The following is a 14810-nucleotide window of genomic DNA, read 5'->3' as shown; positions in this document are numbered from 1 at the left end:
AATTAAATTTTAGATTTACAATAACAAGGAAAGCACGAAAGAATAGACATACTACTAATAACTATACGTGCTGAAAGGGATGACGAGAAAAATAAAATAGTGGAAATTACATCCACTAGAGCTGACACATCTAGACCAAAAACTAACAAAAATAGAAATAATGAACAAGAGAATTAGTAATTGGATGATTAAAGAATACGTAAACGGGCTATATAGAGCTGGCCACAGGACAAGATAAACCAGACCAGCAATTCTGACGTTACGGCTAACAATGGAAGCAAGGCTAAAGAAAAATCAAGACACTTTCAGAGGATTTGTCGACCTGGAAAAAGCGTTCGACAATATAAAATGGTGCAGGCTGTTCGAGATTCTGAAAAAGGTAGGGGTAAGCTATAGGGAGAGACGGGTCATATACAATATGTACAACAACCAAGAGGGAATAATAAGAGTGGACGATCAAGAACGAAGTGCTCGTATTAAGAAGGGTGTAAGACAAGGCTGTAGCCTTTCGCCCCTACTCTTCAATCTGTACATCGAGGAAGCAATGATGGAAATAAAAGAAAGGTTTAGGAGTGGAATTAAAATACAAGGAAAGGATATCAATGATACGATTCGCTGATGACATTGCTATCCTGAGTGAAAGTGAAGAAGAATTAAATGATCTGCTGAACGGAATGAACAGTCTAATGAGTACACAGTATGGTTTGAGAGTAAATCGGAGAAAGACGAAGGTAATGAGAAGTAGTAGAAATGAGAACAGCGAGAAACTTAACATCAGGATTGATGGTCACGAAGTCAGTGAAGTTAAGGAATTCTGCTACCTAGGCAGTAAAATAACCAATGACGGACGGAGCAAGGAGGACATCAAAAGCAGACTCGCTATGGCAAAAAAGGCATTTCTGGCCAAGAGAAGTCTACTAATATCAAATACCGGCCTTAATTTGAGGAAGAAATTTCTGAGGATGTACGTCTGGAGTACAGCATTGTATGGTAGTGAAACATGGACTGTGAGAAAACCGGAACAGAAGAGAATCGAAGCATTTGAGATGTGGTGCTATAGACGAATGTTGAAAATTAGGTGGACTGATAAGGTAAGGAATGAGGAGGTTCTACGCAGAATCAGAGAGGAAAGGAATATGTGGAAAACACTGATAAGGAGAAGGGACAGGATGATAGGACATCTGCTAAGACATGAGGGAATGACTTCCATGGTACTAGAGGGAGCTGTAGAGGGCAAAAACTGTAGAGGAAGACAGAGATTGGAATACGTCAAGCAAATAATTGAGGACGTAGGTTGCAAGTGCTACTCTGAGATGAAGAGGTTAGCACAGGGAAGGAATTCGTGGCGGGCCGCATCAAACCAGTCAGTAGCCTGATGACAAAAAAAAAAAAAGAAAAAATCATCTATGTCAGCACTCTTGAAGTTAGGAATGCAGAACAGTTAAGCACAATTGCGTTAAAAAATGTGCGACCTTGGGGTTTAATTCGAACAGAATCATCTCCTATTGAACCTGCAGGTAACAGCACTGCGCCTTGCAGCATCCCTGGCGTTAGGGCAGTGCTTAAGCTAGAACACAGCCAGACACAGGTGTCTGCACAAGCATAGTTTTCAGTCGAAAACAACCAGCATAACCCTCTTCGTGTGAACTGCCGTCCAAAGAGCACACACTACAGCTAGTATCTCTTTGGACCTCATCAGCGTGACCTCCCGTGCAGTCACAAATCCAGGCCACGTCCGCTCACCCGGAACAGGAACCGATGCATCATGTTGTTGGTAACAAGCCACCATTAGCTTATTACCTAGACTCGACCAGGCTGCCTACACCGCTGGACATGTGAACTTGCCACCCTGTCTTGTTCAGCTGACACCAATCCCAACATCCACTTCTCTACTCACAAGGGAACCTCCCCATCGTACCCCCCTCGGATTTAGTTATAAGTTGGCACAGTGGATAGGCCTTGAAAAACTGAACACAGATCAATTGAGAAAACAGGAAGAAGTTGTGTGGAACTATGAAAAAAATAAGCAAAATATACAAACTGAGTAGTCCATCTGTAAGATAGGCAACATCAAGAAGCCTGGAGGCGCAGGAGCGCCGTGGTCTCGTGGTTAGAGCAAGCAGCTGCGAAGTCAGAGGACCTTGGTTCTAGTCTTACCTTGAGTCAAAATTTTTACATACTTTGTTTTCGCAAAGTTATGATCTGTCCGTTCCTTCATTGACGTCTCTGTTCACTGTAATAAGTTTAGTGTCTGTGTATTGCGACCGCACCGCAAAACCGTGCGATTAGTAGACGAAAGGACGTGCCCCTCCAATGGGAACCGAAAACATTTGATCGCAAGGTCATAGGTCGACCGGATCCTCCACAGGAAAACACGTCTGATATATTCTATACGACACTGGTGACGGCATGTGCGTCACATGATAGGAATCTTTTGTCGATCCACCTTACTTGTACACTTGGCGAATGGGTAAAAAGATTCTTCTACCTTGCCCGATTTAGGTTTTCTTGTGGATGTGATAATCACTCCCAAAAAAGCGTTGAAAACGTAAGAGTTTGTCACATAAACTGCAACAAATGAATGCAACAGTTTCACAGTCGCACAGTTTTCCATGTGCTCTCTCAAAACATATGTTTTTAACGTTTTCAAATTTTTCCGTGTGTAGACCGTGAAATCCTGTTTATGTCCAAGCAAATCTGAACATGTCCTGGAATTTTGGAGAGTGAAGTTGATTATGTGTGAGTGCCTGAACTTTGATAATTGTCTGAAAATAAAAAATTAAATCGTTCACTGGACGGAAGACTTGAACCAAGGACCCCTCGCTCCGCAGCTGCTCGCGCTACCCACAGGACCACGGCACTCCTCCGCTCAGGTTATCCTAGATGTTGCTTATCTTGCTCATGGACTACTCAGTTTGTATATTTTGATTATCTTTTTCATAGTTCCACACAACTTCTTCCTGTTTTCTCGATTGATCTGTGCTCAGTTTTTCATGGCCTATCCACTGTGCCAATTTATAACTAAATCTGAGGGGGGTGCGATGGGGAGGTTCCCTTGTCAGGCTCCTCGGTTTCAGCTCCACGATGGCAGCAGCCACCTCGCCCTCCACACACACACACACACACACACACACACACACACACGCACACACACACACAGGGCCTCTGTCGCCGGCTGCCGACAACCAAGCACCCCGTTCATCCCTGAACTTGCCGCTCAGAGATGTAAACAAGTCCGGCCAGCACGCTATGCGCGGCCTGCCACTGCAGGTAAAGTCTCGCGCTGCTGCCACTACTCATGGCCCATGACGCTGGCTACGAGCTGCTGCAGCTTCCTTGTTCCTGACCAGAATACTCTCCGCTACTACTCATGGCCAATCTTCAACCCCCCACCACCTGCCTACTTTGCGGTTTCGTGCAAACTCTGCTGTGGCGCAAATACACCACCGGCGCCGACGCAAATGGCCAAGTCGGGTGGCAATTCATCTGTGCCGTAAATTGTTAGTTCACAGGAAAAAACAAAAAGAGCGAAAAGAAAAGCCAAGAGAGTATGTGCTGGTGTGAACACTTATTACCTCGTAGCAGTTCGCCTGCTCAGCTGGGTGGTAACGTGCTCGCCTCCTATGCCAGTGGGCCCAAATTCGATTCCCGGCAGAGTTGGAGATTTTCTCCGCTCGGGGATTGGGTGTTGTGTTGTCCTCATCATCATTTCATCCTCTACACTGGCGTTCAAGTCGCCCAATGTGGCGTCGAATGAATTAAGACTTGCACTTGGCGCCCGGACTTTCCCGAATAGGGGCCTCCCGGCCAACGATGACATACGCTCATTTCATTTGATTTTACCACGTAGTAATAGCAACTTGAACAAATTTCACGCTTTATAAGCAGTATAATGATGCACTGAATGTATATGAAGTTATTAAATTCTTGATGTAATGTGGCATAATATCATAATTACGGATACTATCGTTATTTTATAGGCATACTAGCTGACCACCTGGTGTTGCCCAGATGTATATTTATGCCAATCTTCTCATGTCTTCATAACATTGACTGTATTCTATCCTGGATTTTCTGTTGTGTAATTTTGTATTGTAGTCTTCTGTTAGTTCATCTCCCCCTTTTCCCTGTACACATCTGCTCTGTCCATCACCACCTTCCTCGCTCTCTCTCTGTCAATCTTCTTACTCCCTTCTCGTTGCGTAACTCCTCGTCCCTCCTCTTTCCTTTCTCTGTCCATTGCGTCCTCCCCTCTGTCCACTTTCTTCTCCCTCGTGTCCAACTCACCCTTCCTACCTTCTCTCTTCGTCACCAAGTTATCATCTTCACGCCAATAGCAGGCTGTTGGTTCATACCCCCACAGAATTTATTTCCAGACTATACGTAATATGTGTACCAAGTTCAGCAGAAATCGGTCCAGGGGCTATGAGGAGCTTTTTGCCTACGACTTTGCTAGAGTACGCGCATGTCTTACAATTTAACATATTTCAGTCACGTCTGTATTCATGCGTTACCTGTATTTATAGTGAAATTCGCCTTACATTTCAGTCTTCACGCAGCTCAATTTTATTATCCCCATATCTCGTGAACAAAATGTCTTACAACGATTTAATTTGGCTAGTACATTCAACGATATATTTGAGTACCGTCTGTGAAATCTGGTGCTAAAAGGATTACTAGTAGGAACGTCACAAATTAAAACGTGATACATGATATCGCAGCTTTTCATGCATCTCAGTGTTTACGACGGTACGTGTCCTGAACTGTATCTCGTAGAACGGTATAATTTTTGCAGCTACTTGCAGTGGTGTACACTGATCAGCCAAAACGTTATGACCACTGCCCACCGAGACGCTTGATGCCGCCTGGTAGCACTGTGGGCACGTGACGCCGTAACAAAAGAATACACTCCTGTAAATTGAAATAAGAACACCGTGAATTCATTGTCCCAGGAAGGGGAAACTTTATTGACACATTCCTGGGGTCAGATACATCACATGATCACACTGACAGAACCACAGGCACATAGACACAGGCAACAGAGCATGCACAATGTCGGCACTAGTACAGTGTATATCCACCTTTCGCAGCAATGCAGGCTGCTGTTCTCCCATGGAGACGATCGTAGAGATGCTGGATGTAGTCCTGTGGAACGGCTTGCCATGCCATTTCCACCTGGCGCCCCAGTTGGACCAGCGTTCGTGCTGGACGTGCAGACCGCGTGAGACGACGCTTCATCCAGTCCCAAACATGCTCAATTGGGGACAGATCCAGAGATCTTGCTGGCCACGGTAGTTGACTTACACCTTCTAGAGCACATTGGGTGGCACGGGATTCATGCGGACGTGCATTGTCCTGTTGGAACAGCAAGTTCCCTTGCCTGTCTAGGAATGGTAGAACGATGGGTGCGATGACGGTTTGGATGTACCGTGCACTATTCAGTGTCCCCTCGACGATCACCAGTGGTGTACGGCCAGTGTAGGAGATCGCTCCCCACACCATGATGCCGGGTGTTGGCCCTGTGTGCCTCGGTCGTGCGTGTGATCATTGCTTGTACAGCCCTCTCGCAGTGTCCGGAGCAAGTATGGTGGGTCTGACACACCGGTGTCAATGTGTTCTTTTTTCCATTTCCAGGAGTGTATAAGCGGAGCAGTCACGGATGGGGAATCACCCAAGCAAAGATATGGCCTACAAATGGTGAAATCCACTGAGATCAGCGACTTTGACGTACGGCCTGTGAACGAGCATCTCCGAAACGATGAAGGTAGTCCACTCTTTACGTGATGCTTTTAGCGAGATCTACAGAAAAAGGTAGGACAGTGTAACTACCACTAGCTGCTAAACGGTTGGACGTCCACGAATCTTCACAGGACGTGGGGTTCGGAGGTTTGTCTGCTGTGTAAAGATGGATAGATGGTGATTGTGGCATGTTCGCCAAAAGAGCACAATGCTGGCGCACGCGCAAGCGTTTTGGAACACACAATTTATCGTACATTGTTGGACATGGAGCTCCGCAGCTGACCACCCCTACGTGCTCTTATGTTGACCCAGTGACCTCGCAATTACGATTGCACTCGGTACGGGAACATCGGGATTCGACCGTCGATCAGTGTAAACGTGTCGGCTCCTTGAATGGATCACATTTTTCTCTACACTAGGTCGATGGTTGTCTCCACGAACGCAGTCATCGAGGAAAACGTCGGCTCCAAACGTGCAGCTCGCCACGGACGCATGCTGGTGGGAGCAGTACAGGGCGATTCAAAAGGAATACCACAACTTTAGGAATTTAAAACTCTGCAACGACAAAAGGCAGAGCTAAGCGCTATCTGTCGGCGAATTAAGGGAGCTATAAAGTTTCATTTAGTTGTACATTTCTTCGCTTGAGGCGCTGTTGACTAGGCGTCAGCGTCAGTTGATGCTAAGATGGCGACCGCTCAACAGAAAGCTTTTTGTGTTATTGAGTACGGCAGAAGTGAATCGACGACAGTTGTTCAGTGTGCATTTCGAACGAAGTATGGTGTTAAACCTCCTGATAGGTGGTGTATTAAACGTTGGTGTAAACAGTTTACAGAGAATGGGTGTTTGTGCAAAGGGAAAAGTTCTGGACAGCCGAGAACGAGTGATGAAAATGTAGCACGCATCCAGCAAGCATTTGTTCGCAGCCCAGGAAAATCGACTCGCAGAGCTAGCAGAGAGCTGCAAATTCCACAATCAACTGTATGGAGAGTCCTACAAAAAAGGTTAGTTATGAAACCTTATCGTCTGAAATTGGTTCAAGCACTGTCTGCAGCTGATAAGATTAAAAGAATCGATTTCTGTGATTTTATCCTTGCTCAAATGGAAACAGATGAATCTTTCATTTCAAAGATTGTGTTTAGTGATGAAGCAACTTTCCACACTAACGGGAAAGTCAACCGTCACAATGTCTGTATATGGAGCACTGAGAATCCGCGGGAAACAACTCAGTATGAACGTGACTCGCCTAAGGTGAACGTTTTCTGTGCCATTTCAGCCAATAAAGTTTTTGGTCCCTTTTTCTTCGAAGGTGCTACTGTAACTGGACTACAGTATCTGGAGATGTTAGAGAATTGGCTGTTCCCTCAGCTCGAACAAGAAGCACAACAATTCATATATCAGCAGGATGGAGCGCCACCACATTGGCACTTATCTGTCCGTAACTACCTGAACGTCAACTACCCGAGGCGATGGATCGGCCGCCAGGCAGCCCGTGACAGAGCACTTCATCACTGGCCTCCAAGGAGCCCTGATCTTACCCCCTGCGATTTTTTCTTATGGGGGTATGTTAAGGATATAGTGTTTCGGCCACCTCTCCCAGCCACCATTGATGATTTGAAACGAGAAATAACAGCAGCTATCCAAACTGTTACGCCTGATATGCTACAGAGAGTGTGGAACGAGTTGGAGTATCGGGTTGATATTGCCCGAGTGTCTGGAGGGGGCCATATTGAACATCTCTGAACTTGTTTTTGAGTGAAAAAAAAAACCTTTTTAAATACTCTTTTTAATGATGTATAACAGAAGGTTATATTATGTTTCTTTCATTAAATACACATTTTTAAAGTTGTGGTATTCTTTTTGAATCACCCTCTATTGTACTATGGCAGACAGTTCTCCTACGCTTGCATGGAACCTGTGGTAGTATTCGAAGACACGCTGGCAGCTGCGAGCCATCTGCGTTCGTTCATGCTTGACACCTTCCCCGATGCTGACGCCATCATTCAGTAGCATAATTGTCCATGTCTCGGAGCCAGAACCGTGCTCCAACGGTTTCAGGAGCGTTATAGTGCACCCACGTTGATGTCTCGGTGACGAATATGTGAATCCTGTGAAATCCATCTGGGTCACTACCGGGCGCCATCAACGCGCACGTAAATCAGCGGCCCGTTATTTACCCGAATTACATGGCAAGTGCGTAGACATCTAATGCCAGATTCATCTACAAACCTACCAACAAAGTGAAGGATCCCTGATGCGCAGAATCAGTGTCATATTTTGTTGCAAAGGCGCTATGAAGCAGGTGGGTATGACGTTTTGGCCCATCAGTGCATGTGAATCCTATCTGCAATATGTACCACAGATACAGTTAACTGTAAAGAAGTAAAAATTGACAACGCTCTGCCTGATGCAGCTGTTTTACTGTATGAAAAACTAAAATATAGTAAACGACAATTTTTTTTCACTTCGTCATTTTTTGGATATTTTCAACTAGAAAAAGTTGGTAAAGGTTTGAAATTACGTGTAAAATTTGTTGCAAGACACTAAGTGCTCGAAGTCTTAAATACGTGATGAACAAAGCTTGGGTATTCGTAGATCGTGGTTTACACTACTTATCCTCTCCCCCCCCCCCCCCACCCACCCACCCTCCAACATCGCCCATTTGAAAGGCCGGTGGTTACCACCACCAGAGTGTTTCCAGCCAGTAAGTGGAATGAGTAACATGTGTTGTTGAAGTCGCTCTACTGATTTAGGAGCAGGTGTGGAATATACATACATACTGTGGTGTCACCGCCAGACACCACACTTGCTAGGTGGTAGCTTTAAATCGCCCGCGGTCCATTAGTACATGTCGGACCCGCGTGTCGCCACTGTCAGTAATTGCAGACCGAGCGCCACCACACGGCAGGTCTAGAGAGACGTACTAGGACTCGCCCCAGTTGTACGGCGACTTTGCTAGCGACTACACTGACGAAGCCTTTCTCTCATTTGCCGAGAGACAGTTAGAATAGCCTTCAGCTAAGTCAATGGCTACAACCTAGCAAGGCGCCATTAGCATTACATTGCATGTATCTAAAGAGTCTCACTTGTATCATCAAGAATGCTGTATACAAATGATGGATTAAAGTTAAGTATTCCAGCAGCTACGTACTTTTCTTTATAGCATTCATTACGTATCATGTTTCAGACCTCACGCAAGCTGGCGTGAGTTAACGCGTGCATTTCGGTTACTTCCGAGTGGCGTGGCTGTCTTGCTACGTCACAACACATACATTATACGTACATTTTTATATTATGTATGGATGTGACGATGATCATATACGTCGAATCCGGTCATAAAATAAGTGAATGTTTGTTTCGTTTTCAGTTACACAAATTAAACTCTCATAGGATAAAGCTAATCATTAATCAGTGATAATAATTGAAAGTAACATTTACATTGTAAGGGGCGATCAAAACGTTTCCGTTTATAGGCATCGCTACGGCTGTATGCAACGCAGTAAGACTCCCATGGGGATATATAAGCATCAACATGAGGGCAGGAGGTTTGTCTGGCTTTCGAACGGAAACCTTTTGTTCTGCCCTTATCCTTTATTCACTAGTGCTCAACGGTGCGATCTTACAATACTGATACCTGTAGCCGGCCGCTGTGGCCGAGCGGTTCTAGGCGCTTTAGTCTGGAAGCGGGCGACCGCTACGGTCCCAGGTTCGAATCCTACCTCGGGCATGGATGTTTGTGATGTCCTTAAGTTAGTTAGGTTTAAGTACTTCTAAGTTCTAGGGAACTGAAGACCTCAGAAGTTAAGTCCCATAGTGCTCAGAGCCATTTGAACCATTTGATACCTGTAAATTCAATGTTTCAGAGCATATAGGCAGGTGGAGGACGTTTACCTGCGGGCTGACCAGCCGGACCCTGCTGGAGGGGTGGATGGGGCGGCCGTCCTTGAGCCAGGAGACGGCCAGCTGGGGGTGGCCGGCGGTGGAGCAGTTGAGCTGCGCGGACCGCCCCAAGACCACCGTCTGCTGCTGCGGGAACAGCTGCGCCGACAGCGCCGCTGCAACACGTGTCACCAGAGCCGTAACACATACATGTAACTCGACGAATTAAATAAAGCACATGCAGTATCTTGTTCTAAATTTGAGACGAACCAAAAAACGTACAGAAGACGTTCTGCCTACGTGAAACATTATTGCTGAAACATTTTGGTGCCCCAAACCGGGCAACTGGGGCAAAAACTTGATGGTGGCGCCCCCTTCTCACCTACCACTCTAGAATTTGAGATAGGACGTCTACCAGAATCACCGGTTCAGTTATACCGCTTTTATTCTCCGGTTTAGGCGTTATTACGTGTTCGTACAATGCGTTTTCCGCTCTATTCAGAGAATAGAAGTTAAAGCGGCTGCTAACCGGGGACTGTACAACTGGCCTTTAGTAGTGTAGCGTAGTAGTGTAGCGATCTTTCAAAACTTTTTTGTCAAAATTTCATTTTCTTGGTTACACCAAGAAGACAATATGTAATCCTTCTTACTTCTTATTCATGTTAGTCGTTTATTTCCACTCTGCTAATCTGAATCTATGGATTTTGCTAGTTATTATAACTACGCTATCATCTGGGCACCCACTCAACCATGTAAACAAAAAGCGATTGTTATCTACCCTTTCGGGTTTATTCGGCTCAGCTCGTATAGCCTCTTCCTCTTTTGTATGTGGCAGAGTTTTATACTTCTTGATGGGACGGGGATTTCCCTGGCTGACACATCACGTACGCTATGCAGGCATTCAAATTTCAACTTATTATTCGTTCAGAAATCAACTAAGAATGTTCAGAAACAAACAGGGATGCGTTTACAAATCATATGAAGAATCGATAGACCAACGTGAGCTGGATGCTAGGCCCTTTGTGAAACAAGGTTTTATTTTTTCTTCATGAATATTAATTTGGCACCCCCTGAAATTGCCGCCCAGAGCTGATAACCACGTTACGGCTTATTTAATAGCCAGATATTCTGCTCAATGGTTAAGGTTAAATACAATTTTTGTTTAATTTCTGAAGTCACATCAGCACGTCCCATCTATCTGAGGCAGGCATTGTACTTCGCCTGATATTTTGTAGGATAATTCAAAATCCTCTGCGCCTACAATAATTTTTCGTGACTATTTCTTTCAAGAACTGCGTTCACAGTTCCTATTAAATTCGTTATTAACAGTTCACAACTCAGTTCAAAATGAGAATAATGCTGCGTTATGAAATGGGATCACTTTAACCTTTTAAGAATTCTCGTTACTTTGTTATCTAATTTGCAATCTAGTTCACATTTTAATTTATTTAGGCAGGTTATTACTTTCGGCTCTACATGTATCGCCGGGTTTTAACGAAGCATCCTTACAAAGGACGCTTGGTCAAGAACAGTGAACGCAATCTGTGACACTGCTTTTTTTTTATTTTTTTTTTATTGTGGCTATATAAACTGAAAGCGGAAATTTGTCCAGATAAATTGAAAAGTTACTTTGGCTGCAAATTCTATAGCTTACTTAATGATGTTGAAGTCAAAATACATCTACATCTATTTCTACATCATTAGTCTGCAAGTAATCTTCCGGCGTGCGGTGGAGCGTACCAGTGTTGTCTCTCCCTCCGCCATTCGCGTATGTTTCTTGGAAAGAATGGTTGTTGGTATGTCTCTGAGTGCGCTCAAATCACTGTAATTTTACCTCCATTATAACGAAATCTACGTTAGAGGACGCAATATATGGATGGCTTTTCATGGAACTTACGCTCTCTGTTCTTTAACAATAAACAACGCCGTGATGCGGATGTCCTGTCCTGCAGTGTCTGTCACTTGAGTAGGCTGATCATCTCCATAACTATTTCATGCTCACTATGTCAGCCTGTAACGAAGCGCAATTTTCTTCTTTGGATCTTCTCTGTTTCGTCTATCAGTCCCGTCCTGTACGATCCCAGACTGACGAGCGTTATCCAAGAATTTGTCCAACAAGTGTTTTTGAACCGAGCTCCTTTCTGGGTGGAGTACATGTCCTGAGTATGTGAGGATTGGTGGAACCACCTTCAGCCGTGTGTTTTTAAAATTTCTTTATTCATTGCGACCGGATTCGGTGCTACCCTACGCCGTCATTAGGTCCTATGTACATCAACATGTCAACAACGTTAGTCGGACACGAAACACAAAGATAATGCCACAATAATTGCTTCGACTACTCTTTTCTTAATAAGTAAAATGAAAACTCAAAATAGTTATCAAATAGTCGTTAGACGAAGAAAATTATAAATATATCATATTTTGTTCCGTTCAATAAAGAAATATTTGTAAATCTCACATGGCTACAAAACAAGTCTACTGCTTAGTAGCAGCCGTCAGTCATTGAATAAATAAACCTTCGAGAGCGTTTCCTAATAGTAACTGTGAATTCAGATAGGACGCGACAAAGGACCGTATTTCACTGAGAGTCGTATATATTGAGTAAATAAGGCAAGCAAAATGAACTTAAATACTGAATGTACTTACACAGTTACGCATTTCTAAATTGGGTAGTGGACTGTAAGGTGTACCCAGGAGATTATGTAGACTCGGATCACAATTTAATAATTATGAAGAATAGGCTGAAGCTTAAGACACTAGCCAGGAAAAATCAGTGCGCAAAGAAGTGTGACTTTTTTTGTTTTGTGTGTCATCAGTCTTCTTACTAGTTTGACGCGGCCCTCCACTATTTCTCTACTGTGCCAGTCTCTTCATCTCAGAGCAGCACCTAGAACCCACATGCCGAATTATTGGCTGGATGTATTCCAGTCTCTGTCTTCCTCTACAGCCTTTTCACTCTGCAGCTCCCTTTTGTACCATGGAAGCTACTCCCTGGTGTCTTAATCGATGTCCTATCATCCGGCCTCTTCTTCTTGTTTTCCACTCTGATTCTGCGCAGAACCTCCTCATTCCTTACCTTATCAGTCAGAAGACTGATGACAAAAAATCCCACTTATTTGCGCACTGATTCTTCCTGGCTAGTCCCTTAAGCTTCACTAAATTGTGATCTGACTGGATATCTGCACCTGGATACACCTTACAATCTAATATCTGATTTCTGAATCTCCTCCTGACCCTGGTATAATCTAACTCAAATATCCCGTATATCTCGGCCGTTTCCAAGTATACCTCCTCCTCTGGTGAGTCTTGAACAGAGATTCGCTATTGCTTACTGATGTTTATTGCAGAACTCAATTAGTCTTTCTCCTCTCTCGTTCCTACTACCAAGCACATATTCCTCGTAACCCTTTGCTCTACTCTTCCCCCCACAACTACACTCTAGTCTCCCATGGCTATTAGTTTTTATCTCCCTTTACATGCTGAACTGTTCACAGTAGCTCACTCTCCGCCCTACTTCACTATTCATAACAGTTCCTACTCCCGTTATATGATTATCGGCAGGTGTTGATATTACCCTATATTTTGACCAAAAACCCTTTCATTGCTTCCATTTCAGTTCATTATATCTAGACTGACTCTTAGAATTTCCCTTTTCAGATTTTCTACGTTCCCTACCACGTTTATACTTCTGACATTCCACGCCCCGACTCGTAGAACGTTATCCTTTCGTTGATTATTCAATCTTTTTCTCATGGTAACCTCCCCCTTGGCAGTCCCCTCCAGGAGATCCGAATGGGGGACTATTCCGGAATATTTTGCCAATGGAGAGATCATCATGACACTTCTTCAATTACAGGCCACATGTCCTGTGGATACACGTTACATGTCTTTAATGAAGTGGTTTCCATTGCCTTCTGCATCCTCATGTCGTTGATCATTGCTGATTCTTCCGCCTTTAGGGGCAATTTCCCACCTTTAGGACAAGAGAGTGCCCTGAACCTCTATCCGCTCCTCCGCCCTCTTTGACAAGGCCGTTGGCAGAATGTGGCTGACTTCTTATGCCGGAAGTTTTCGGCCGCCAGTGCTTATAATTTATCAAAATTTAGGCTGTGGCGGGGATCGAACCCGGGACCGAAGACGTTTTGATTATGAATCAAAGACGCTACCCCTAGACCACGTGGCAGAAGATTAGGGGGACCGTAAACCTTGATCTAGGAGCCCAGCTCATATGTGGGACAGTAGGCGCCGTCAGTTGAGGGCAATGGCGCGCCGCAGATCACTTGTGAAATCAAGTCCTAAGCACTCGATAGCAGCAACTACACGCAGTGGAGCAGTGCTGTCCGCGGGAAGCCCCACACCTATTTCCACGACTCTCGACAACTACCAGAAGTTTCGCCGTAGCTGATAACCCATGCCAATAACTCCGTGACTTCAGCAATGCTATGAAGAACGATAACGAGGTCATGCACACATGCAGTACAGATGAATACATGGCCACCGAAAATCACCCCAGAGGCCGCAGCGCAATGGTTCCGTGGCATAACCATAGAACGATACTGAGAAAGGACCGTTTTGGTGTTCCGAATGGCAGATTAATATGGCAGCAGTGATATGGTCATTGCAGAGTACACGAAGAGGACGCACTACGACGTCAACGGTAGTATCAGGGTACCTCATATTGCGGAGTACTCTTTCCAGGTAGTCGCGATCGCCCCGATCGAACTCCGGTTAGAAGTCAAGGCATATGATGAGCGTGAGCAAGAGCTATTATGACCTGATAGCGACAGAGGGCAGGGTGGTTTATATTGGCACCTCCCAAAGAAGTCTGGGCTGTCCAATCAAGCTGTGCAGCCAACAGCCTGCTAAAGATCTTTGTGTCGCTGTTGAGCAATGTGAGGGAGCGGTAGTCGCATGTTCGTGAGGTACCCCGAGGCCCGTGGGTGTGCATGAGGAGACCATCGAGGAAACCATTTGGGATCTGCACGAGAAGTGGCATAAGGTCCTCACAAATTCCTGTCCACGTTGGCGCCGAGGACTCAATTCCGATAAAACTCCAGTGGGAGGCCTTCAGGGCCAGGCAACTTGTTCTTAGAACCCGCCTGGATAGCATCAAGGACTTCTTCGCCTGTGACGTGGACATCGCTGCATCCCCACGAACCAAGCCAAAGGAGAGTTTGGAGACCTCCATAATGTCC

This window comes from Schistocerca cancellata, chromosome 2 (genome assembly GCF_023864275.1).
Source record: "Schistocerca cancellata isolate TAMUIC-IGC-003103 chromosome 2, iqSchCanc2.1, whole genome shotgun sequence".
Classification (NCBI taxonomy): domain Eukaryota; kingdom Metazoa; phylum Arthropoda; class Insecta; order Orthoptera; family Acrididae; genus Schistocerca; species Schistocerca cancellata.
The sequence above is the reverse complement of the archived record's forward strand: the minus strand, read 5'-3'. Positions refer to the sequence as shown.